Source organism: Eleutherodactylus coqui, chromosome 5 (genome assembly GCF_035609145.1).
Source record: "Eleutherodactylus coqui strain aEleCoq1 chromosome 5, aEleCoq1.hap1, whole genome shotgun sequence".
NCBI lineage: Eukaryota > Metazoa > Chordata > Amphibia > Anura > Eleutherodactylidae > Eleutherodactylus > Eleutherodactylus coqui.
In genome coordinates this window covers 87,122,464-87,150,202 of record NC_089841.1, presented here as the reverse complement: position 1 = coordinate 87,150,202, position 27,739 = coordinate 87,122,464, and the positions used below count along the sequence as shown (strand labels likewise).

General features: G+C 41.9%; 1 protein-coding gene across 2 annotated transcripts in view; it reads right to left on the bottom strand.

Moving 5' to 3' along the window:
* MAST4 (microtubule associated serine/threonine kinase family member 4) overlaps positions 1-27,739 on the bottom strand; it is a 513,577-nt gene that overhangs the window by 367,947 nt on the left and 117,891 nt on the right. The gene's annotated exons all lie outside the window — the stretch shown is intronic.

The window sequence follows — 27,739 nt, the reverse complement described above, 5'->3', positions numbered from 1 at the left end:
TCCGCGTGCATACACGCGTGAAAAAAAACGCATCCGCGTGTCATCCGCATGCAATAAAATACTATTTTAAGCTCATCCGCACTGCATCCGCGGCCCAAATCCGCGTTACAAATCCGGAGCAGATTTGATTTTCCCCGTGGACATGAGGCCTTAGGCCTCGTACACGCAACTGTATTATGGCTCTGTACAAGATCCAAGTGGCAGAGGAACTGAAGGAACAGACTACACGAGGTTTACTTGTAGTCTGTTACCATTTCACACAACACAGGAGCTTTTTACTTAAACTGGTTGTACAACAAAGAAAATAAATAAATAAATAAATAGGAGCTGGATTAAATATGAAAAAAATATGTATATTATATTTATAAACTTTTTTGTAGTTACAGTCAATAAAAAAAGTTTCTATTCTGTGTCCACTTCAGTAAGGCCCCCTGTCCACGGCAGTGTATTCGCCGGCAGTAAACCTCCGGCGAATCACATCGGCTGACACTTCCCATAGCATTGATATGGAAAGCGCTGGCACCTGTCCACGAGCGGAGAACCATTGCGATTCTCCGCTCGCCGCGGGCATGCTGCGAATTGCCCCGATTCTCCGCGGTCAGCCTATCTATTAGACAGGGCTGACCGGCGGTGGCTCCTGCTCCCGGGCGGCGGATACCGCATCGCCTGTGGACAGCCGGCCTAAATGTTCCAAGGTGGTCACGCCTGCTTAGTCTTGCTTCCCTCCCTACTCCACTGGGTATGTGGAGGGATCCATAGTGTGATGAGTGGCCGCTGCTGAAGTTGCTGCGTCTTTTCTGCTTGTCAAGAAAGGTGCTGAGCAAATAAGAGTAAAAGCCCATTTAGACAACGATTATCGCTCAAAAGACATCTTTTGAGCAATAATTGTTGTGTCTAACTGCACTGACATCGTGCAGTTTTCGTTAAGCTGTCGCTCATTGTTGTCTTTCAGCGCGCTCAAAGACAATGATGAGCCTTATCAGGGATTCACAGTGGGATACAGCTGATACTATTGTTTCAGCTGTATCCCACTCCCTGATGACAGGCTGGATACGAAGAACCGAGTGTTCTCCATACCCCACTTGGAGCAGTTGGCTGTATAACAGCCAGGCGCTCCGAGCAGAGAACAGCTGGATGCAGAAGACAAGTGGGACACCCTGCTTTGTCTTCTGCATCCTCCGCTCAAAGCGCTCAGCTGTATAACAACCAAGCGCTCTGAGCGGGGAACATCTGGATGCAGAAGACAAGCGGGGCCACCCCACTTATCTTCTGCATTCTGCGCTCAGAGTGGTCAGCTGTAGAACAGCTAGATGCAGAAGACAAGTGGCCCCGCTTGTCTTCTGCATCCTCCGCTCGGAGCGCAAGGTGATCGCTCAACGTTTGAGCGATCATCTTGCGCTCTAAATGACACAACGATTATGGCTCAAAAGTCACTTAAAAGACATCTTTTGAGCGATAATCGTTGTGTCTAAATGGGCTTTAAGAGACAGTTACTTAAATTGTACTTAACATCTCTGGTGACAAGCAGAGCAGATGCTAAAGCTTCAGAAGCAGCCGATCACACCAGGGATTCCTCCATACATACAGTGGAACAAACAGAGAAGTAAGACTGAGCATGTGTGATCATGTGTAAGACTCACAATGTGTGTCCACCTTGGAACATTTAGGCTACACTCACAAATACCAGATTTTCTGCAGCAGATTTTGGTGTGGATCTGTGTTAAAAGTTGCACCAAAAGCCTTGTAAAATTCCCCACGACATGCGTCTCTTGGTGCGGATTTCCCCTCCTCATTTGAAGAGGTGCGATCAGTGATTAAACCTGCAGTATAAGTTGACATGTCCGCATGTCAATTCCATGTAAACCTACCCTACAGATCCTTTTACATGGGGAAACTATCCCAGTGATGATCACTGTTGGGCTTTCAAACAGGAGCAATCATCACTCGGTGAATGGAGGCAGAGCAAGTCAGAGATGGTTACGGCCCATCCACCTCGATTCACAGTAAACAGTCAGTCTCTGATAGATGAATGACTGCCTGCTTAAAAGAAAATGCAGCGGCAGAGAAACGATTTTTTGGTCTGCATGAAAGATGCGATCACCAATTTATCGCTGATTGTTCTTTCACTGTATCTGTTCATACGACACAATTATTGTGTAAACGGTTTGCTCAAATGAGCATTTGCACAATAATTAAGTAGTGTAAAAAGGCTTATACTGAGATGGACACAGGAAAGTTTCAATAGAAACACCAGGCGGCACTATTCTAACATAAGCCTTGGAATATTTTGGGATAAATAAAATTGTTGTTTTTTTTTTAACCCCTTAGTGACGAAGCCTGTTTCCACCTTAGTGATGGAGCCAAGTTTTGGAAATCGGACATGTGTCACTTTAACATAAAATAACTCCGTAAAGGTTTTGCATGTCCAATTGATTCGGACAGTGTTTTTTCGCCACATATAGTATTTCATTTAGGTGGTAAAAATAGACTGATAGAATTTGCGTATATTTATTAAAAGTGCCAACATTGGGAAAAATATTGAAAACTTGTCATTTTTTTCACATTTTCAATTGTAATATCTCAAACATGTGCAAACATACTGTACAAATCTTTGCTAAGATATATATTTCCATCTGTTTACTTTATTCTGAATGCACATTTGAAAAACTTCCGTGTTTTTTTAACCATTTAGGAGACGTACAAATTTAACATTGTTTTTTAGCATTTTGAGGAACACTTTGTTTTCCTACACCAAGCCAAGATCGCAAAGGCTCATAGGTGTCAGAATGATAGATACCACCACAAATGACCCCATTTTAAAAACTACACCCCTTAATATATTCTCACTGAGGGGTGTCAGGAGTATTTTGACCCCACGGTTGTTTATCAGGATTTAATGCAATGTAGGAGAGAAGAAAAGAAAAATTTCATATTTTTGCAAACATATTTTAAAAACATTTTTTTCTATAGTGCACATGAAAATGAGCATTGACACCAGAAAACAGATACCCCAGTTTGTCCTGAGCAAAGCAAAAACATTTTTTGTACACCACACATAAGAATGAAGACTTGCGCCCCAAAATGGATACCCGTTTGTCCCATGTTCAGACACATACCCATTGTGGCCCTAATCTTACGTCTAGATGCACAATGGGGTCCAAATGAGAGGAGTAGTTGGTGGCTTTCAGAACAGAAATTTTGCATGTAGGTGATTTAGACCCCATTACCACTTGTAGAGCCCTTGAGCAGCCAAAACAAGAGAGCCCCAACAAATGATCCCATTTTGAAAATTAGACCCCTTAACGAATTCATCTAGAGGTGTACTGCCTATTTTTACCCTACAATTTTTTAGTAAATCTAAGCAAAGCAGAAGGAAAAAAATTACGATTTTTATTTTTTTGGCAATTGTGGTAATTTAAAAACAGGGTTTGTTGTACAGCTCTCATATGAACACTTTCACCCCAAAATGGATCCCCCTGTTTGTTCCATGTTCATAAAACATATCCATTGTGGCCCTAACCTACTAACAGGACCCATGGCAAGGCCTATAATGGAGGGAACATCCGTTGGATTTCAGGGTACAACTGAATAAATTCCAGGCCCCATTGCTCACTTGTAGAGCCACTGAGCGGCCAAAACCATAGAGAACCCCCACAAATGATCCCATTTTGAAAACTAGATCCCTTAACGAATTTATTTAGGGCTGTACTGCATATTTTGACCCCACAGTATTTGAATGAATCAAAGCAAAGCAGAAGAAAAAAATTACGGATTTTCATTTTTTTGGCAATTGTGTCAATTTAAAAACACTTTTTGGTACAGTGTGCATAGGAGTGAAGAGGTTCACTCCAAAATGGATCCCCCCCGTTTATTCCATGTTCGGAAACATACCCATTGTGGCGCTAATCTATTTACAGGACACATGGCATGGCAAGGCCTATAATGAGGGAACACCCGTTGGATTGCAGGGCACAAATGAATAAATTCCAGGCCCCATTGCTGACTTGTGTGGAAAGAAAAATCAATTCCCCAAAAATAATGCCCCCCCCCCTCCACGCCCTTTTTGGCGTCCCCCAAATCTTCGATAAAAGTAAATAATGTTAACTGCGTGGTATTTCTGAAGACAGGGGTAATTACGAGGGACCTGGTTGGGATGGGTACATGGGGCAATAAAACCAGGTATTCCCCCTTCTCTCTTGCTTTTTGGGGGGCATGGGGTGTAAAAAGTGGCGCTCTGTGAAGCTTCATAAGCTTTCTGAGGTGCAGCGGTCTCACACAGAAGGCGCTCAACAAGCTGCCCCTGGAACTGCAGGAAGGAGAGCGTTCCCGGGGCTTCTTGTAAACTACATATTATAGGTAGCAATTGAATAATACTGGGCTCACATGACGGGATGTGGAATCCGCTTGCAGAGGCCCGCAATGGATCCCATCTGTGAGCCCGGCCGTGGCAGTGCGTACAGCCGCGTAATGTATTGCACATAACTGTGTACTCACATAGGTGGTAATGTGCAGTAAACTTTTTTTTGTTTGTATTTCCCACACCATCGCTTAGCGATGACACGGGTACCCGCAGCCCGTACACAATGTAGTTACGTATGGACTGCAGGTATATCTGCGACCATGGAGCACAATGAGCTCGGTAAAATAGAACCTGCTGCGTTCTGTTTTCTGTAAGTGGATTACGTAATTCCAATCCACTAATGTGAGCTGAATTGTGTAATCCAATGCAATTGATCTGCGTATTACTGCGGATCAGACGCATGCGGAATCCGTAATTCCTATTTGGTCATGCGAGACCGGCGTAAGTTAGATTACTATGTTTTTATCACGTGACTGGGAACCGCAGAACGAGACCACAGATCCAGGCTCTCAGCAACCGTTGGTTGCCGGGGGCAAGGCGATTTTAAATTTCCTGGGCTCCCCGACTCCTGCACGTGTGTTTATCATTTTGTCGGTGGTCCCATGTGCAGAATCCAGGAAGGTTCACGGAATAGGATCACGTCGGGGTTCAAATATGGAGGCCTCCGGTAAAAAGTTTCATTTCCTCTCACCAATCGCATCCGTGAGAGGAGATAAAACTTCAACTTTTTTTTTTCTTTTACATGATCACCATTATCCATTGGATAACAGCGAACACGTGATCAGGAACCGCTCAGGAATCCGACACATGGTAGCCAGGAGCAGAGGGATTTCAAACTTCCCCGGGCGCGAGCCCCTCTATGCATGTGCCCAATGATTGACGTCGGGGGCGCATGCGCTGAAGGGGACTTCAAGTTCCAGAAGACCGGGACATCATGGAGGACCTGGGGTGAGTATCTTCACCTCCCCCATGGATCGGATCCATGGGGGAGGTGAAACGGGAACTTTAAAAAAAAAAAACTTTTTGCGTGGTCCCTGGTGACATCTCCTGTTTCCCGGCTAACTTCAGGAGCGGGAAACCAGGAGATTTTAAATTTTCCGTCATACGTGTGGCACGCATGCGCAGAATAGCGGTAACTGGTCCCGGTGCGAGACAACGGACAAGGCGGGTGAGTAATCTCAGCTGCTCAGATGGATCTGACCCATCAGGGCAGCTGAATCCTTAACGGTTTCTTCACTTTATTGCAATTGGCACGATCCTTGCAGGGGTGTGGGGGTTGGGGGATTCCCCGCAGCCCGGGATGACAGCTCCAGGCTGTCCGCTACCTCCAGGCGCCAACAGGGCTTTAATCCAAAGAGGATGCATGTTTTTACACCCTCTGGGATTAAAGCCCACTTACCTAGGACGTAAAAAGCCAATGGGGCCGTCACTAAGGGGTTAAATAAGTGTAAATACAAAAAAGGTTTATATTTATGGGCTGGTTTTAGCTCGAATCAATATTTTACATAGGATAATCCCTTTAAAAACTATTTGCAAAGTTGTGTTTTTACACTTTAGATGTAGTGTAACTGGTTAACAAAAAAACAAAAACTGATTGTACAGGTTGACAGACTTTGAAACACGTTTCACAATATTAACCTTTTCAGACCAATTTTTTTTTTATGCAGACACTTTGTTTTTTTGTAGTGGTAACATTTAGGGCACTAAAAAAAAAAAATGATTCGATCTGGAAACATTGGCATCCAAAAGTTTTAAAGAAAATCTGACAGCTCCCGAACATGTCTGTTTAGTAAGGCAGGGCCAACATGAGCGTATTTTGCGGGTTGTGAGCGGCCCACAGCCACTACCCAATGGCATTGCATATGGGCTGCAGACTGCCCGTCGCCATATAAGATCTTCGTGTGTGTGCGTGGGAATACGTGCCAAGATAAAAACATGCTGCGATTTTTCTAGTGTAATGTACATAATTGGTATGAGAAGCAACATGGCTGCCTATACAATATTGATACAGCATATTATGAATGCATAATTACCATACGCTTGTGAGAGATCGCCCTAAATAGTAATCACAATTAAACATCCATTGTGGAGTATCTCGTTAGAACTTAGCATTGCGCTGTTCTTCTGAAAGTCATTGTAGAAAGATATGAGAAATAAAGTATAACTAGTTGTTACAACGTAGGGGCGTCTCTACTGCTTGTCAGTGTCCAATCAGTGCCAATTATGCTGGGACATGCCCATTTATAAATTAAATGTTACCATTCTAATTGGCACATTTCTAGGAGGAATAAAAAAAAGGAAAAGCACAATGCAGAGTTTAAAAAAAAGAACATTTCAGAACTTAAATGTACAGTTCTATAATTATGAATTCAGCTCATCTTCTAATTTGTGTCCCCGCCACAAAAGTATAACAGAAATAAGAGTCTCGGCGCCTCACCAAAGCAGAGTTTACCGATTTTAACAATTATTTTTATCTAGGTAAAAGTCACATTCTGTGCGGCTGGAGCGGCTTCTTTTCCAGGCATTATAAGCACATTTATCATTAGGCTTTCAGATCATTGCTCAAGCTGGGTTCAGAGCACACATGGAAAGGACGTGTGATAAAAGCTTAAATACATCTGCCACAGCGTGTAGGGAACGTACAGAGAACTCAGGGACATTAATAAGAGATGTTGAGGTTCCTCCATCAGGAGACACCTATTAAAACATGTATTTCATAATAACAAGCAAGCCGTGAACTACCTAAAATCGCCTCCATCCTCCAGATAGAAAATGTCGGGTTTTAGTGACAAAAACCTCTCCCAACAAAGCAAATGATTCTTTCCTCAAATGAACCATTTATTACAGAGAACAAACTAGAGCAAGAGATTGTGCCCATCAAGTTCTCCTCCTCGCTGTCTAATGAGTTCTCCAAATGATGACAAACGAATGTTTTCTGAGCAAACGCACTGTAGAAAGGATGTATTAAAGGGCAATCTTCCAATCCAAAATCTGATTTACTAGATGCAATGGTACATTTTTTGGCTTCCTGCCTGCTTGCTACTTTGCATGACATCATTAGTACAGTGTTGTAGAAGGGTACTGGAAAGATCAGATCACAAGGCGTCTCACTGCTACGACCTACAGCAATCAACTATAATCTGCTAAGGAAACATGGCAGCGAGTGTTTCATTTTGCTAGAGTGCCGCAATAGGCAATGAATAATGCTTAATTTCTCCTAACAATCAATAAACTCTCTTGTCCACAGATATGCTTTGATCTTCTCGTCCCACACGGACTGAATATTTAATGTCTCCTAACACATCACCACTTCCTCTCATCCTGTGTGTCAATCAAGTATATCACCTGGGACACACTACACCATCTATACCTTTGGCCTTGGACAGCTCACAGAATCCCAAGGCTTTTAGCACCACGTTTACATGGATGATATCCATATCTACCTCTTGGGCCCAGATGTTACCGCTCTATCATCCCAAAAGGGTGCAGCGAGCATATCTTCCTCTTCCTGCTTCCTAAAAAAATTCAACAAGCAAAAACTAAATTTATTACTCTTACCCCCATCTCACTCAAACTCCTACCGAACCAAGCGATCACAGTTAATAGCTCTAGATTTTCCCCAGTCCCAAAAGACCTCTAATTCAGGGTAACCTTTGATTCCACAATGTCCTAACCATACATACAAGCTCTCACCATCTCCAATTAACCCATTAAGGACCAAGAACTGTAGATTTACGGCCCTTGGTCCTGGGCTTAAAGCACAGCCGTATGTAAAATTACAGCAGGGATTAACCCTTTCCAATCCACTGCCTGACCTCTGAAGACATTACTATTTAAGGCTGTACAGCTCCGATGTTGGAAGACATTCATCGGAGTTCTCTTACTGTATATTGCCAGCCTCTCTGCTGTCAGAGCCTATCCAACGTGTCACCTCATGCAGTACTGGCTTTAGCCAGCATATAGTGCCGTTGTATAACTGCAGAAAAAGGAGTAAGCCCCCTAGGAAAACCAGGATACAAATTGGATTGGAAAGGGTTAAAGCCTCCTACTTCTGCAATCAATTAGAAGCAGGAAGGGTTGTCAGCTGTTAGTCACAGCTGATAACCCAGAGGAGGAAGGAGAAGTGGGTTTCAACCATTTCTGCCCCCTTTCTTTAGTACACAGTGCTCAATAAGCATTATGTACTAAAAAGTGAAAATAGAAGTGTTTCTTCCACTACGTGAGTCGGCAGTCACTTGACCGCCAAGTTTCGCTGCTACAGGAGAGCTGCAGGGTCCTAGAATATCCTGATTAGCTCTGCCAGTGACTAAGGTTACTACAGGGGGTGTTTTCCCTGTAACTGGGACTCCTATGGATGCTCCAGCTACAGTGGGAAAGTGTCAAATTAAAAAAAACAAAAAAAGTGAATTCTCCCCCAGAGGTCTTATATAAAACATCATGGTGGACATAGATAGTAAAAAGAATAATTACATACATAAGTAAAAGAAAATTTTAAAAAAAACTATATACATGAAAAAATAACCCAAAGCCGGCGCCAACCAAAACCATCGCTATATGCACCCTGTAATACAAAACCCCACATATATCGAAATAGACTAAAAACAAAAACTTTATTAATATTATTAAAATACTGGGCTAACGAACAAACAAACAAAGCAACGACAAAAGGAGATTGCTGGGCTGTGCTGGATTATCAGCTTTATAGAGTGTGGAGAACAGTCTATGATGAGCGTCGTACATGCACACAGAATGTAGTATCACCCACGTTTCTGGGCCTTCATAAATGATGATAAAGTATGATATATATGAAGTATATCAGTCGTATAATGATGTATATGGCATCATTAGGTGATACATATGTACGTATCAGTGTGTTATCTGTGCTTTGACATAGGACAGCAGGGACATCATTATAGCAGTACGTATCACTGTGTTATCTGTGCTTTGACATAGGACTGCAGTATTTATTTGCAAACATTTCTGTACTGTACTCATCTGTACAGCACTTACATTTTGCAGTACAGTGGGGATTCAGAAGGCAGGCAGCGTTCAGCCGGCACTTTGGGGATTCAGCTGCTGTACTGTGTCAGAAGGCAGGCAGACACAGCAACGTTCAGCTGGCACTGTGCACTGTGGAGAGGGGAGGGAGAGAAGTAGGCGCGCACTGATGCAGGAGAAGCAGGAAGTGACCGGCATCAGCTGCACGCCGGCTCGCTGAGCGGCGCCCGTGGTCATGGAGCAGTCGGCGCCCTTATCTGAAGAATGCACATTTAGTTAAGGGGCCGCCGCTGCCCTGACACATCGACTTAAGTTGAAAACAGTGTTACGTAAGAGTAATGCTACTCAAGGGTTTACTGTATAATGTAGTTAAAGGGAACCAATTATCATTTTGAATCCCCATAAACTACGTTATGGGGCTCAAATGTGAAGAAACAGTGGAGTCTGGGGAGCTGCATTTCATACTCACCGGGTGCTCCATTGCTGCACTGTGTCCCTCTATGCATGTGCCCTTCCATTCATTTCTATGAGAGTGTAAGCGCAGCAGTCTGAAGAGAGTCCCGCTGTGTGCATGCACCAACTCTGCAGCAACACAGAACACAAAGGTGGCACCCATGAGTATGAAACACATCCTCCCCAGACTCACTGTTCTCTCACCATTAGGCCCCATAACGTAGTTTATGGGGCTTAAAGGTGATGACAGGTTCCCTTTAAGCTATCCTTTTCACGCTGGACTTAACTTTAAATCAATCAATCATTCTCCAAAGTGAGAGTGGCCAATAGGTGGGGTTCACGAATGGTGAACTCTCGTTGTTAAAACTGCCTGGAATGATGTATGAAATTGGGTTTTCTAACTCAGCTGATGAGGATTTACCCATTCAGTTGTTGCCAACTTTCGGTCACCTTGTGGATCAGCATTCTCCATGCTTCCCTGTCTTTGGCCGCTTCCTTCAGATTTTCCATAGTCATGTTCGTGTCAACCTTGATTGTGTCTTGCCAGTGTGTTCTTTGGCGTCCTCTTCTTCTGGACCCACCGACTATGCCGAGCATTAATGTTGTTTGCAGAGAATTGGCTCATATGACATGACCAAAGTATGAAAGCCGTTTGACGATTTTGCTTTCTAGCGATACTTTTGGTCTGATACGGTCTTGGATCGCCTTATAACCCTTTTAATTATTTGCAGAGCAGTCGATGCTTCACTTTCCTTCTTGCTCACAACATTGAAAGGGGCCATAGCTCCCATTACATGGGCAGTGAAAATAAAAAAGCTGTTACCTTTAAAACATCCGGCTTTTGGCCAAGTCTTTGAAGGTAGAAAGGTGGGACACTGCTAATTAGACATCAGTGGGACTAACTGATGTGCAGCATCCATCAGATCCGACCTATGTCACTGCACGTATTTAATCACTACGGTTTTATCCAGTACCATTTCCCAAGAAAGAAAAAGAAATAAATAAATGAAAACGTAATAAAATCAATAATGTAAGAATGAAAATTGCCTCTCAGTTCACTCAGACAACAGGCGTCAGTTGTAGCACTTTAACATGTTCCTGTATCAGAGGCTTAAATCCACATGAAAACCAGGGCAAACATCAAGGGTGAAACATCTCATTTCTTTTTTTAAACCTTTAGGGAATTGCAATTTTTTTGGCTCAACATTCCCCTCATATGTAAGCATGTCAGATATGTCTACTGATTCTGTGATATGACCTTAGAAGGAAAAAAAAAAGTCGAGAGAGAAGCCGCTCTTTTGTACAAATGGAGAAGGGATCAGTCAGCCTGATAGGGTTTCATGTGGAAGAAAACGGAAGGAAGCCTTTTCTTCTCACCATTAAGAAAGAAGTGTTTCATGTGTTCGGCCTGTGACTATTCTGGTATGAGGTCTGAGCACAGAGCACTTGCAATCTTACCTGAAAAATTGCTCCCCATTCCCATAAAACTGTAGGCCTCATATTGCAACAGAATTGTTACAGAAAGGGGATCTGTTGCCATTTTACTTTACATCACTGTTCTATTCTCTTGCAAATGATTCAAATTAGTCAAATAGGTTTATATGCAGGGTAAGATCGACTTACGAAGCAACCTGTGTAGACCTACGATGAAGACTGGCCAAGAAGATCAATCAACAGATATGTCACAGATGGATTTTTTCAGCTAATAGTCGGCTATTACATAGTTACTAGGTACCTAAAAGATAAACTCAAACCATTAGCAAAATTCTAAAAATCAACCTTGATTGGGGTACACTGTGCACACAACAGTCACACCTTACATTGGGCATATGCAACAATAAAAGCTCCATTCACCTAATAAAAGCCTTAGCGTGCCATTTTGGATTTCATTGGGATGTTATGTGTCAGCATGCAGTACATTTCTTTTATTTACCAGTGAGTGCCATGTGCGACTCTCAAAGTATTGGATATTTATGGATGTGTTTGTATCGCTCGGACTCCAGACTAAATGAAAGGCTACGTCTGACGCCATGCCAACAAAAAAAAATTTTTTTTTTAAAAATCTATTTTTGGTGGACAAAGAAAAGAATATACCACATGGTATTTTTTCCTACAATGGAACCCTGCGGGTGACCTATGCCATTGTATGCCTATACGTTAGCAAATGTAAGAGCATTCTGTCAAAAGTATTTCCCGCAGACACAATCTGTACAGAGATGTATGGGGTTTGCACAATTTCTCACCACATAACTGTTCCCTCAAGTGGTCATCTACTGATGCTAAAGGAAAGGTCTACATAAAAGGTCCCTTTACATGGTACAATTGTCAAGTACATTAGGCCCAGCCGCTGTCCCAGCCACTATCGTTCCTAAGCTTTTAGACAGGAGTGATAGTCATTCTGTGAATGGAGGTGGTGCATGGAGGGGGGGGGGGGGTTCTGGCCTGTCCACCTCCATTTATTGTAAATGAGCAATTCCTGTTTACACAGCCCAACAGTCGCTTGGTTCTTACATGAGCTAAAAACCAAGCGACTGACAAATGAGCGATTGCTCAGTGCCCTGTTGGTGGCCACTTGTACATGGGGTGACTATCACAGTAATCTGAAGCAACAATGATGCTACTTTCTGGTGTGGAAGGAAACCCCATCACCAGCAGCAGTGGGGATGTTCCTTATGAAAGTTTACTGTAGATAAGATCCCCAACAATTATTTTTTTCAAGCAGGATTATTTGTCACTGGTTTTAAAAAAAGAAATCATTACATTTGAGAGGGCACCGGCTTCTCTAGGGAACAGAGTAAGGATGCTCTCGGAAAACCTTGAGACAAGGTTGTATCCACAAACCATTAAATCGTTTTTCATACCGTCAATCAAATAGGCCATCAACATCTTATCAGAGAGCGCAAGAATTTCTTTAATGGCACCCCTTGTTTTAAAAACTTACCAAACATCAAATAGAGAAACACTCTTGATCTGGGAACCAATTGAACACTAAAATTATATTATTTATATATATATATATATATAAATAAATATATAAATAAATAAATGGTCCTCACTGTGTTTCTCCAAGTAGTGGCTCCAAACAATTTTTAGCACAGAGATCTCCGAGTTAATCGAGTTGACCAGTATAAAAAAAAAAAATCAATTTCCTTACATGCCATTAGAAAAGTCTGAGTTAATATTAAGGGCCTTCTGTTCAGGATTCTCGGCTCTTAGCCGAAATCGAGGCTAGAGCACCTCTTGTCCTTGTAGTGCCTGTCCTGCATTACACAGTAAACCCATTTATTTGAAAGGCCCCTGTGTATTACTTAAAAGGAAACCTGTCATATCTTATAAGCCCTATAAACTAAGGATATGGACTCAGAGCAGGGGGTACAGAGTTCGAATATGTGACTCCTACCTTCCTCCCTCTTCCCTTTCTATGTGCCAGCAAAGCCAGTGTTCGGTTCATTTAGCGAACCATTTTTCAGGAGGGAGGGGAGTATGAAAGTAATACCCCTGGACCAGGTACCGCCTGTCCTATTAGCCCATAACCTTAATCAATGGGACTCTCAAGATGTGACAGGTTGCTCTTTAACGTCCCCTGTTGTAGCACTGCAGATAAAACAAACAGCTAATGCCTGGCTTCCACATAGAATACAGCTGAACGCTGAGGGTTGCACACTTTGTGATCATTTTATTGATAAGGGACCCATCTAACAAGTAGGGATTGTCCAAAGTAGAGAATCTCTTTAATGTTAAGGGACAGGTCTTACTTAAAAAGTTGCTCTGTGACAGCCAGTAATCCACAGGCTTGTGGATAGTTTACAGATTGGGGAGGATCCGTCCACCAAGACCTCCACGAATCTCAAGACTTCAGCCCCAAGGCATCTCAAAGTGTGGGCAGTGGAGGATGTACATGTGTGCCTCTGCCCCATTCATTTCGAAAGGACCACCAGAGCCGAGTGCTTGAACCTTGCCATCTCTGGTAGGCCTATTGATAGAAGTAAATGGTATATGCTGCATGAACTTCGGGCTGCCCCAAAGCTGAAGTTTCGGGATTGCCGGGAGTCCCAATGATCAGATCTCACCGATCAGCAAGTTATCCCCCTATCCACATGTGATGGGAAAAACCTTTAGTTTAAATTAATCTTTTACCATAGCTTGTACAGGTATGACTTGTCCCTTTCATCAGTGTCTATTCTGAATCTTAAAAATTATAAAAACATGCTATTTCTTGTAGCTGTGCTAAAAAAAGGACCTTTTTTGGTATTCTAAAACAAAAAAATTTCAGTGGGAACATACTGATCTGCAGGAAACAACTCCTCTTTTACATGGAAAGAGGCCAACTCTAAAGACTCAATATCTTCGAATGATAATTTCCTTTACAGTCGTTTAATGACTGTTCATAGCAATCATGTTTAACCCAGTATATTTTACAGACATCATTTGTGGTTTATGATTGCTTCAAAAAGACTGCAAAATCTCTCCATCTGCATCGATCTGTTGACCCGCAATGCATTTAAGCCATTAAATAATATCTCCCTGGGAACAATTTAGCAAATGCGACAACAAGTGCTAATAATGACACAGTGGTATACGGCGTAGCAGCTCCAATATAAATAATGTTATGTAGTTAATGTTAACCTTTTTGTGTTCTCGTTACTTCAAGACCCAAGGGTACAGCCAACGAATAAGTAGTGTATTCAGCCCTGGGGCCACAAATGGAATCCAATGCTATGGCATCAAAGGTAAAGCAGCAAGGAGACAACACACCTCTACAAGCATTAGTGGTTCTCAACCTAAAATGTGGTGGCGTGAACATGTTTGCAGTTGGGGTACATAGGGAATAATTTAAAACTTTGCCCCAAAATGCACATTTTCTGCACTATTAAAAACAAAGAAGAAAACAAATTCAAAGATTTAAATTACCAGGATGAACCAATATGAAACCTCAGGAGAAGACTATGGGAGAACAAGCGTCGGCACCGCTGATGACCTTGCCTATTTAATGTAAATTTAAATATTCCTCCTGCTGTGCCCTTGTCTGGGAGCAAAGAGTCTGATATAGAAGAAATTAATGCTCTGCTAAGACAGGATAAAAGCAAGGGGAAGGGAGTTGTTTTTTCTTAGCAGGAACTGATAATACTGATAGCGAAAGCTGACCGCGGACAGGATTTAAAGAAAAAAAAAAGATTAAAATGGGCCCAAAATATTAATTTATGATCACAATAGAGAATGTAGAACTTACAAAATATGGGTGAAAACTATTATATTGATGTGAACAAACAGAACATTCAGGACTTGCTAGATTGCTAGTATTACGAGTGCGATCGTTCAAAACTATCACGCGTCCCTCAGAATTAAAACGCAATCATTTACGAAAAAAATCAACACTTGTGGGGGGGGGGCGGGTTGGTGACTTTTTGCTCCTCCTTACAGAACAAGGGGGTATTTTTTCCAAGTCCAGTAAGTTGCCTATTCCTTTAAATGGCCTACATCTTTAAATGCTCAGACATGTATTTGTACCCTGTACATATATGCTAAATGGCGCTGTATACAGGTTATATTTTTCATGTCGGCTGGATGCCACGCCACAGTGCACTGCGGTATCGCCAAGTGTGATGCTGTGAATGAGTCTTCTGGAAGACTGTTGCAGAGAAGGTGCAGTAGACTGGCCAAGCTTTAGCTTTACCTAGTATTGGACGAGGACAGATTGTGGCGATGACGATATGCAGTGCCACCATGCTATCAGATGGAGAAGATATAGTCCAAGTAAGGAGTGGTTTGGAGACATTCTGGGAGAGTGCAGCTGATCCATATAAGTGCTATATCCTTGTCCCAAGGGTCTGTAGGTGGCTTAAGTTTGGATCTGGTCATAGAGAAGACACGATTGTACTTCTCTGAGAGAGAATGGAGGTTGCTGGTGACTGGAGGCCAGCAGACGTGACGTGGACCTGATGAGAGAATTTGCATGCCAAGTTGGGACAAATCTATGAGAGGGAAGGAGTTTAAAGCTTGGTGTGTGGTTCATGGACAGGGAGGTGAGCTGGCAAACAACTATTAGCGGTCTAGGAGCTGATGGAGTAGTGCCCTGTAGGTGGCGTGTCCATTACTTTCCATATGAACTTAACTAGTGCTGGCTGCCTGCGGGCACCAAAAGGGCAGTTCAGGAACTTACTGCATATAGGTTTTATTACAGAGTTCAGAGTATGAATGGGTATGCAGTAAGCTCTAAGGTTCATCTTAAACCCTACAATGATTCTATGACATTAAGCAGCACCTAAGCCTTGTTGTTAGCAGTTTAGTCGTTCACGACCCTCGGCGACCCTAAAGGCAAGCTCCCTGCTACTTCTTTCAGTTGTGCGATATCCATGCCGGTATCAGCTTTGAAAGGACACCTAAACCTACAGTAGTTAGATAGCAAACTGCAAAAGAAAAAAAAAAAATTTTTTTTCAAGGGTGGAAATTCACTTGAAGGGTTTTTCAAAAATGTATGCTTTGTCTGTTTATACAGAGAATGAAAGCGCATGGCTGTCTTACCAAATCACATTCATGCCTAGTTCAAGTCTGTATATCCTCATAGTATTCTCTATTTTGAGACTACTATTCCCCATATTTCGAAGCAGCTACATGCAACTTAAAGCAAAAAACATTAGAACTGCCTCATGTTCAAGGGTGGGTCGAATTCCACATGCAGAAGCCCGCAGCGGAATCAGACCCTGCCTGCGGCCGAGAACCGTGCGTACCTTCTAGGTTTTCCTTTTTCTTTACTGCAGATGCATGCGGAAGCACTGGCCCGATGCACATGTGCACTAGAGGGTTTTTTCCCAACTTCCTGTTTTCCTGCGGAATCCACGGCCCGTTCCCAATGTCTAATGCGGATGGGCTGTTGATCAAACGGTTTCCATTGACTTCAATGGAAACAGTGCATGCAGGAACCGCACCGAAATAGAGCATGCTGCAATTTGATTTCCGCATCCAAAGATCCACAAATCAATTCTGAATGCTTTAATTCAGTTGCGGACCATGTTTCCCTATGGGCAGCATGAACTGCGGATCGTTGGCGCAGGTGCCCCCCCCCCCCCCCCCTACGGATTCGTCAATTCAAATCCGCCAGTGGACATTGGGCCTTACTGAATTGACCCCAATGCATATCCTTTCACCAAAGGCTACTACAACAAAGGTGGAGCTTGTAAACATAACGAAAACCTTGCGAATAAGCTTCCGAAAGGCACCAAGGAGAAAAACAAATCACAACTGATCAATATCACTTACATAAAAATTGCCTGTAAATTCAAATACAGATGAGAAAAGTTAAATATGAGGGCTTAAACACTAGATTATACTTTTTATAATACAGAAATAGAAAAAAAATCTCATTTAGCATAATAGGTCTGTTCGGAAAACAGACAACCACTGTTGTGAAATCTCTACAGTCTTCTTTAGAGCTACTTTTCTCCCCAATTCCCAATTGTTCTATCATGCTTGAATTAAAAGAATAAAAAATTAATCAAAACTCAATTGATGTATCACATCTATTTATTGTGAGACGGATCTATAGAAGTTGGGTTTGTGATATGGAGGAGAAGATAATAGGTGGCGGTTTTATCTCTAATTAGATGTTCATGGAAAAAATCCCTTTGTCTAAAGCGCCTGCTCAGGCTGCCGGTATCAGCGGGGAACACCTCACTGCTGGGCTGTCATGGGAAAGACGCAGATCAATAACAGAAATATACCTGTTTTAATGATAGAAGCGTGAATTGAAAGACAATCTAACAGCATGGTGTTCCCTGAGCTTTTACCAGCTCCTTCAGAAATATAAAACTCGCTTTTAAAATCACTTAACTATATAACCACATTGTTACTTAGGGAAGCCAGAAAGTTTTGCAAAGCAGAACATATCCGGGAAAAGTGAAAATCGAGGAGGCCAAAACTTGATATTCATTGCATGTAGACTTGAGGCAGCAGATTCTATATTACATTAAATTAGTGAAAGTAACATTCTGCAGACAACGTGAACGCTCCGATGCACACACTTTAGTTACTCTGCACACAAGTATACACCACACTAATTGGATATGTTTCCTTTGGGAGGTCTGCGGATTTAACACGGAAAATAATAGCCATTTTGCATGTACTCACTAATTCCCTAGTAAACATGGTAAAGTTATTCTCAGGATACATTTAAAGCTACATTAGCACTTTAATTCTATTTTTGTAATAAATCACTAAAAGTGTTCGATTCCACTATCAACCTCTTTCCATATGCCTCATATCTTTATATATATTGGGGTCCTTCCTCTATGTGCCAGAGTAAAGGGTTACTAAAAAGCAAATTTTCATGTCTAAGAACCAATAAGTTGGGAGGGGTATCATTTTTCCTTAAGGAGAGCAGCTAGGTGTGTGAGGAGACTTATAAGGCATGGGGTCATACACGAGTGATGTTTTCCCGAATCGCGATGAGATGCAGGGAAAAAATATTGTGGCATGCCCTATCTTGCCGTGTGCTCTCGCATTGCATCTCCCATTGTTTGGGAGCCAGCTGCAGCACAGCACCACATGCTAGGTGCATGTGGTGCGATGAGAGGTCTCCCCACTGAAAACAACGGGAGAAACTCTGCGATCCTTCTTCTCTCAAGAATTGGGCAGTGATTCACCACCCAATATCGCGCTTGCCTGTGTGAATTTAGCCGTTTTGGGGGTCGTTTGTCCCAATCAGTGTGCAGTAAGCTCTTGGCTTGGCTAGTGAGAGGCCTATGATGTGGGTCGGGAGGGGTATCATCTCTCCTTAAGGAGAACACCTAGAAGGTGAGTGAGGGGACTTATAAGACCATGAATGCCCCTCTGGGAAATATATGCAAATAAGGAAGATGGAACAATACTTCTTCAGTGCCAACTATTGTCCAACTCTTTGTACAGGTCTTTAAAACAATGATTGGAAATTGAAAACCAACCCAGAATCCATAGACAGCTGTTTCAGGGTTTTTGCCCCTTCATTGGTTCGCAGAGGATCCTGACTTGGCTTGTGAAAGGGTCTATGATCTGGCCTCACACTAACCAAGCCAGGATCCTACTGCACACTGATGAGGGGAAAAACCCTGAAACAGCTGCAGGAACACTTCCTTCCAATAGGTGGCACTGCAGAGGCATTGTTTCATCTTCCTTATTTGCATAAGAACCAATGAAGAATGGTCATTATCACTAGGTAAACTCAGCAAATAACTGGTTAAACTGTGGATGTAGCCTAGTAAAGATATTTAATCAGTTTACAATTTTCTGATGTGTTTAAGGGCCAAGAAAGAACGGTTATCACTTAGTTAAAACTTGGGGTTGTCTGACCAACTTCTCAAACCCCCAGCAATAACAAGAAGTCATACATCTGACAGCATGGGAGGGGGCTCCACTCTTAATTAGAGGCTCCCAGTACCGATTTGTAGAATAGACTTCTGAGTCTATGACATCCACATATGTCAATAAGTCATGTAGACAGGGGTGTCTTCACAAGACAAGTTTTCACAGCTCGATCTTTGTGATTTTTAGGTAGTAGTTTGATAGCTAGGAAAATATGTACATGAAATGCCGTTAAGTAAAACGAACTGTATCAGAAAATACAATTATCAACTGCAATCCAATCTTCAGAAAAAAAAGGGTATGTCTTCCACATACAATATATTGAAGATCTGCAGGTCGTCTTCTCAGTCTCAAAATTTTAGTATCTTTCTTAAGATAGGTGCAGTCAACTAGGTTGGAGTTGCATTCAACTTTCAATAACAGGTTTGGCATGGGTTATCCCAGCACTAAGAACCTAGGGGGAAATCACACAGACTAGAAGGTGGCCTCAAACTCGGCAAGTATTGGAATCAAAGTATACAGACTGCTTTCTACAACCTAGGGGTAGAAGAAAACCCTTTCTCCATACTGAACAGGATTATAGGTAGACTAAATCAGCATTCAGCTGCAATGTGCAGACAAGGTATGACTTTTCATGCTTTTTGACCAATTTCTTTTATAAGACGCTTCACATATCTAAAAGCAGATATCTTATAACCTCTGATAAGATGGGTAGAGAAACTTGCAATTATTGCGCTACTATAAGCACAGTGGGGTCACATTTCAAAGTTGATACAATAGTAGCAGAACAATTTCTTTGTATTCACAAAAACGAATAAAAAATATACACATACACTATATATACACACACATTATATATATATATATATATATATATATATATATACACACACACACATACATACACACTCAGGCGTTATAATAGATTATATTATACACACACACACACACACACACACACACACACACACACACACAACTCAGGCGTTATAATAGATTATATTATATATACACACACACACACACACACACACACAACTCAGGCGTTATAATAGATTATATTATATATATACACACACACACACACAACTCAGGCGTTATAATAGATTATATTATATATATACACACACACACACACACAAAACCATAAATCTGCAAAATAGGTCCAGATTGGACTAGTGTTCCAACATTTTTTCACTATGAATGACTGCTTTTTTTTTTTTTTTTTTTTTTTTTTAATGACTCGCATTGTGAAAACGCCACACACACTGCAAGATATAACTGATCAAAGCCATTCCCCACGTATGTGCATTCTCTATGGGCATGATCCCAAGCAGTGGTCATGATGGTGTGGGAGCGCTGTGGCTTGCTAACGAATTGTTTACCAAGTTATTAATGGCCACATTGTTTACATAAAATTGTGTGGCCATTAACAATTCAGGGCTTCTTCACATCTGTGTCAGGCGCGCTTCGCACGAGACAGAAAAATTGCACAAGATGTGTGTTGTGAGACGCACAAATACCGGTATGAACCCCATTCTCATGACTGTGATCATACACATGAGCGGTGTTTTCCTGCATGGCACCATGATGCGATGACTGAAATAAATTGCATTGTGTTCCATCTCCCTGCGTGTTCTTGCATCGCAGAATTCAGTGTTTCCAATGGAGCAGATGGCAGCAGCGCATGGATCGCTTCTTCCCCGAAGTGATATGAGACAGTTTGGAAACCAAAACGCCTCACATCCGTGGCAAATTAACATGTCAGCTGCGACGGCAGATCGCTTCTTCCCCGTAGTGATGCGAGGCGGTTTTGACATGAAAACTGCTCGCATCCTCGAGGAATTCACATGATGGGGAGTGTGACATGGGGGCGGGGTTCGTGGCCCCATATTGCGATCACCAATGTGACGTTAGCCTTAAGGCTTCTAATCTCAGTTTTGTTTTGGAGCAAAGAAATGGAGTAAAAAAAAGGAAACCTTTTAATTCCATTTACTTCAATGGGTTTTGAAAAAAATTGGAATGCTTTCAGTTTGCTTTTGCTTGGTTTCCTTTTTTAAGTAAATAGTACAGTCTGCACCGCTATTTGTGCCCTTAGAAAAAAACAGAAAACATAATGGAATGGAAGCAAAGAGAAAGTATGTTAATTTAATCCATGGAAAAGAAATACTTAATTCCCCTTTAATTTTCAATTTTACTGCTTCAAAAATCGAACCCGAAAAAGACTGAATAGCCCTGTCATTTTGGCCACTCGAGGGCTCTACAAGTGGGCAATTGGGCCTAACACACCTTCAAGCAAAATGTCTGTTCCTAAAGCCACCGGCTGCTGCTTTTGGTTTGGGCCCGTTGTGTATACAGACAAAAGATTAGGGCCACAATGGGTATGTTTCTAAACACAGAACAAACAGGGGTATCTATTTTGGGGTGCAAATACTCATTTTCATGTACATTATAGAAAAAAAGGTCTTTAAAATGACATTCAAAAATATGAAATTTTATTTTTTCTCCTTTAAGTTGCATTAATTCCTGAAAAGAAACTGTGAAGTCAAAATACTCCTGACCCCCCCTCCGTGAATACATTAAGATGTGTATTTTTTAAAATGGGGTCATTTGTGGGGGTATCTATCATTCTGACACCTATGAGCCTTTGCAATCTTGGCTTAGTGTACAAAATGTTCCTCACAATGTTAAATTTGTAAGTCTCCTAAATGATAAAAAAAAAAAATTCAAATGCACGTCCAGAATAAATTAACAGAAAATATACAAAAATTTGTACAGTATGTTTGCACATATTTGAGATATTATGGTTGAAAATAAAAAATCCAAAATGTTCCCAATTTTGGCACTTTTAATAAATAAACACAAATTCTGTCAGGGTATTATGGTATCTTGTAACCACCAGAAAGCTAGGGGTTTGACAGGGCTTGGATGGAGGAATGCCCCCTGTCCCACCCCTAGGCTCCCGATTGGGTGACTTCAGTAAGGTCCTAGCTGCAGCCTCTGTACTGCATTTTGCCTGCCCTATAGGGTTAGGGGTTAGTTTTCTAGTTAGACTTACATTATTGCTGTAAATACAGAAGCCTTTACAGCTAATAATCTAAGCCTAACTGGAAAACGAACCGCTAACCCTAACCCTCCAGGGCAGGCAAAAAGCAGTACAGATGCTGAAGCTGTCCCTGCGCTCCCTCAGTGCTTCATGTAGGCATTGATTTGCAGCTGCTGTGCCGGCTGTCAGCTCTGTCCCCAACTGCAATTGCCTCGGTCATTAACTGATGGGGTCCGCTGTCCGCGTGGGTCACCGGCCGCTTCTGGCTCACCCGCTGCTCCCACGGTTGCTGCGGTCGTCCTTTCATGTCAGGACGCTACTTGCACTATTGAAGAGGCCGACGCTCCCAACCACTGTTGTCCTCCTTCCCTGCCTGAACTTCATAACGCTAATCAGAAGCTGGGGGTGTTACTAAATTGTTTAACAGCTAGTACGTTGTCACCACCCCTAACTTCCGGTGGTGACAAGGTACAATAATTCCTTCTATCGGTCTATTTGTACCACCTAAATGAAGTGCAATATGTGGCGAAAAACAAATGTCAGAATCACTTGGATATGCAAAATCTTTACGGAGTTATTCTATGTTAAAGTGACATCTCAGATTTCCAAAATTTGGCCTGGCCATTAAGGCACAAACGAGCTTGGTCACTAAGGAGTTAATATTCAGTCAGTAATGAACAAGCAAATAAAAACTCTTCCCGAATCGGTTACAACTGCTGAAGCAAAACTATTATTTTTATACTACTCATAAATGGATAAGAAAAGAATGCTATAAAAGTGCAGTGAAAAATACAAATAGGTGCATAATTTCACAATGTTCATCAACATTACATGTTTGTCTGATGCAGTAAAAATTACAAGAAGATTGTGGGAACCAAGCAGATATTTTTTTACTTAAAAACAATTACTGAAACATTCATTCCAACAAATGTTTTCATTTTCTGATGAGACGTTAGTATTTTGTCATCTTGCCTGAACAGTTCCTCTGCTCCGTGGGATGTAGTTCTGATATTAGCTTTCCAGCAGCTTTTTCATACAGAAGAGAAAGGAAACTGGTGTCTGGAAAGGACTTCTAAGGATGAGAGCAGCGATCATACTCTGACCTATTGCAGAGAGGGGGAGGAGGTGATCGGTGATCACTGCCCATTGTCAATGGTGGATCCTATGTTATCTACTTCTAGCTTTAGGAGCCAATACACAAGATAGCTGTCAGCCAAATGCTTATTTAGAGGGCTGGGCAGCCATCACTCCTGGCTCTTCAGCCAAGTGCGCATGTAGTCAGTTGTAGAAGCCACTGTCACACACCTGTGGCAGCAAAATATCAGCAGCTGAAATAGAGGTCCCTGATCTAGATCTTCCCAGATATATGTAATTGGCGAAGAGTCAGGAGGGCACCATACACAGATCAGATAAACTTGCCGCACATCGAGTTTGCATGGACACCCTTAAAGGTTTTACATTTCATTGTAATCCTGCCTCGGATGATAATAGGTAGCGTAGAATTTGAGAAGTTCACTTGGTTGGTCAACTTTGGGCAAAAAGTTTGGTTTGAAGTAGTTCGAATTAAACCCAGACTTCACTAATACTCCTAAAACTGGTGTGTAAGATAGAAGAATGAAAAGTGGCCAAGTATGGAGGGCGAGTAGACAGGGATGAAGAAGAATAATAAGAAAAAAAAGAATAAGGGAAACGTAAAGGAAAAAAAGAAGGAAGAAATTTTTATTTTTGGTGTGTTCAGCCAAGATGAACCACTCAAGGTTTGGGTTTGTGCTGAACTGAACGTTTAGTAAAGTTCAACTGTTATGTTATTAGTGTTGAGCCATCCTGACTTCTCAGAAGTTTTCTCCACAGAACAGAAAGTTATAGCCTACTGAGGGCCGTGTGAGAACTGGAAGGGGTCAGGATTTTTTCTCAACAGATTTTGACATGGAAAATTAGTGGGAAAAAGAATCATTAAAGTAATTTTCTGAAGAAATCTTCCCTTCCAGAAAAGAACATGGTGCAGAGATGTTCACTAATAACCCTGTGCTTAGTGGTTCAAGCACAAGAAAAACAAACATTAGTAAAAAAAATGTTGAAAGAAACTGATCAGATTCTGCATAAGAAATATTTTTCACTACATTTAATGCAGCTTTTACAAGTCTCATTTATGTTTAATATGTTTATTGCTCACAGTTTAATGGGATACTCAGTTACAGAGCGGAAACTAATTATTTAATGATCTAATCGAAAGAACCACTGAACCAAATATAGAACTTTAGTTCATAAAAAAAAATAAAAAGCTACTAACAGCATATAGAACTACGAGGTGTCAAAAAATTTAAGGATTTTCTCCTGGCAGAAAATACATAAGTGAAACTATAATAAGAGACTTCCTGTCAGGCTACCTTCATTAGATCATAAGACAAGCTTGAAAATGCCGCCAATGCCAGCTATATAGTAGCAGTAGGAATAAATAAGTAATTAATTATATAATCTCCAACTTTTGCAACTCCACATTTCTACAGTCTTAACTTTTTACATCTAAGATTTTCTTTGCTGCAAACGACCAGTTTTTTCCCTTTGTTTTCTTTTTTTTTGAACGGGAAGAGATACATTTTTTCTTCTAGGTGTCATTGGGGGCCCATATAACCTAGCATTTCTTTCAGATTTATTTACAATATGGTGGAACTGCACCGATCATGAATAATGCATTTCTTGCACATAGCATCATGAAGTTACCAATCATGTCATTTATTATTAACCATTACATGACATTGATTTAAATACATTTTATATAAAAAGTTGGGCAATTTTTGGGCAATTTTAACCCTTGCTTTTAACATTTTTAATTCAGTTAAGGGACTTTAGTGTAAGAAAACATACTGATACACAGCTCTATAAACACTTTTATTCTATCACGTTTTAATACTTTTATGCCTCTTGTATGCAGCAGTGTGAAACAAAACGCAACACCTTCCTGTAGCATGTTTTGTATTTTTGCGTTTGCAAAGCCAGGAGGGCTTGTTTTTTGAGGGAGGAGTTGTATTTTTCAATGTACCATATAATATGCTGAAAAACTCAAATTTCAAACTGGAAAACCTAAATTTACCATCTTGGGGTGGGTTTGTGTTTAATGAAGTACTCCCCTTAATATACAGTATTCTATTCCTGCACCCCTCACCTGATTACCTGTCACCCTCTGAAGGTTTCTACTGTCAATTACACCTTCCCTGCAGTAGAGCCTAGTCTGATGCTCAGCAGGCACCATCTTGATGACTGCATCATGGAATTGATGTGAAAGTGAAACTTAGGCCTCATGTCCACGGGCAAATTCTGATTTAATATCCGCAGCGTTTTTCCTGCACACGGATCCGTGGCCCGTAGGGATGCATTAGACACTCGCAGGTAGTTAAATACCTGCGGATGTCATTTTTCCCTGCAGGCGCGGGTCCCGCGTGCAGGAAAAAATCCAGACATGCTCCATTTAGCTGGGGGTCTCCCGTGGGGACGGCTCCCGCAGGCTTCTATTGAAGCCTATGGAAGCCGTCCGGATCCGCAGGAGACCCGCGCCTGAATTAAACTCACCTGCTCCGGGCGATGCGTGTCTTCCTTCCTTCGCGGATGGGAACTTCTTTCTTCGGCCCTGCGGATGTGCCCTGCGCATGCAGCGGGCATGCCGAGCACATCCGCCAGGCCCAAGAAAGAAGATCCGGCCGCGAAGAAGGGAAGGCACACGGCCCGTGGCAGGTGAGTTTATTCTTATTTTCAGGCCTCATGTCCGTGGGGCAGGAGGGACCCGCTGCGGATTCTCCATGGAGAATCCGTAGCATGCCTAATTTTCCCCGTGGACATGAGGCCTTAGTGACTATCTAATACGGTGCAGATAACATTTTTGCCTGCTGGGAGGACACTGCAAATGCATCTAAATAAACTACAGACCATATATAAACAGACAAGGAGGATGAACTGTCAGTCCCTTTCATTAGAACTGTGTGACAGGAGCCTCTAATCATAATCAGTAATGTGATATGAGTGTCTGTGTCCCTCGGAACAGTTTGTGCGTTACAGGTAGGGTTGCCACCTATATCACATTAAAAAAACCATCAGCCAAGGTAAAAGGAGGATGTGGACCCCAGGAGGAAAGCTCAGGGGTCACATCCTCCGTTTAAAACAGTGGTGGCCAGAAGGAAACCAGACAGGGCAAGTGATCGACTGGATGGTGCAGGGTGGCAGCCTGGCCGCAGCTGCTCTTAGCTGACATTTATTTTTTTACCAAACATTAAATATAGCAGATAAAAAAACAAAACACATATACACTGGTGTCAGCCTGTGGACTCGATGACCGGCCAGGCCAGTGAGTTACCAGCCGGGTGGCAACCCTAGGTACAGGTCATCCACAAGAAACTCTAGTAGTGACTCCCTTCAGAGAAAATCAACATTAGTAATTCTCAGGAAAGCTGGAAGGGTCATCATTAGATCACATGACCCAACGGAAGGGAATATTTCAGATAGAAATAGATAACTAAGACTAGCTGATTTACATATTAATACACTGGGGACTAGCAACATAATGTATGAAACAATTCAGGAGACTGCTTCTTTAAGGAGATCACAGCGCAGTAAAAATTAAATGTTAACGTCACTCTGAGTCAATATGATCCTAGTGATACCAAACCGCTTTTTTTGTAGTACAATTTAAAGGGGAAAATTTTAAAAAACAAAACAAAAACTGACACCTGTAACTTTATAATCATTAAAAAAAACTTTATTAAAACCTAATTTTTGCTCTTTTTTATCAGCATAGGACTGGAACTGGCGATTGTCCGATAACTCTACTGCAGGTCTCAATAGCAAACAATTCATGGCAGGCCTGGGAGCCTTCACTGGACCACAAGCAATCATGGCAACCGAACAGCACCATGCAATCTCATCATGGAGGGCTTAACCAGGGCACAGTGGGAGCCCCTTTCCTTTCTTAAGCTATTTAAATGCCTCTGTCAGCAGCCTCTAAATGGTTAAACTACTGGGAATCTGAATCATCTGATCCCGGCCGCAAGTTAGCCGAATTTTACAATAGCATCTGCTACATATGGAGTGGGCTCAGCTCGAGCCCACTCTATACAATGGCACCCGACGTCCAGGAAACATGTAAAAGAATGTCAGGAATGGGTTAAAGGTGTATTCCCATCTTGGACATTTATTGCATGTAGACCTCTTCAGTCAGGACGGGGGTTGATGAACCCCTGTTTTAGGAATAGTAATTGGTCTTCGAAATGTTCCTGTGGATATGCCATAAATGTCTAAAATCAAATACGCCTTTAATATCAGTAACTAACAAATACTGATGGAGTGTCAGAACTTTTACTTCTGGCCCGAAACAAAACTGCTAACAGTTTTAAGGCCGTACTCTGAGCAAAATAACAGTTATTGCCTGGAGTGGAGATGCCAAGCTGCAAAGTCTCACCTATGTGACCCGTCAACTGGGAAAGCCAAGAACCTCTACCGGAAATTCACAGTTGCTGCCTGCATGTATGCCCAGGTCTTGCGGTGATGACCCTGTATAAGAA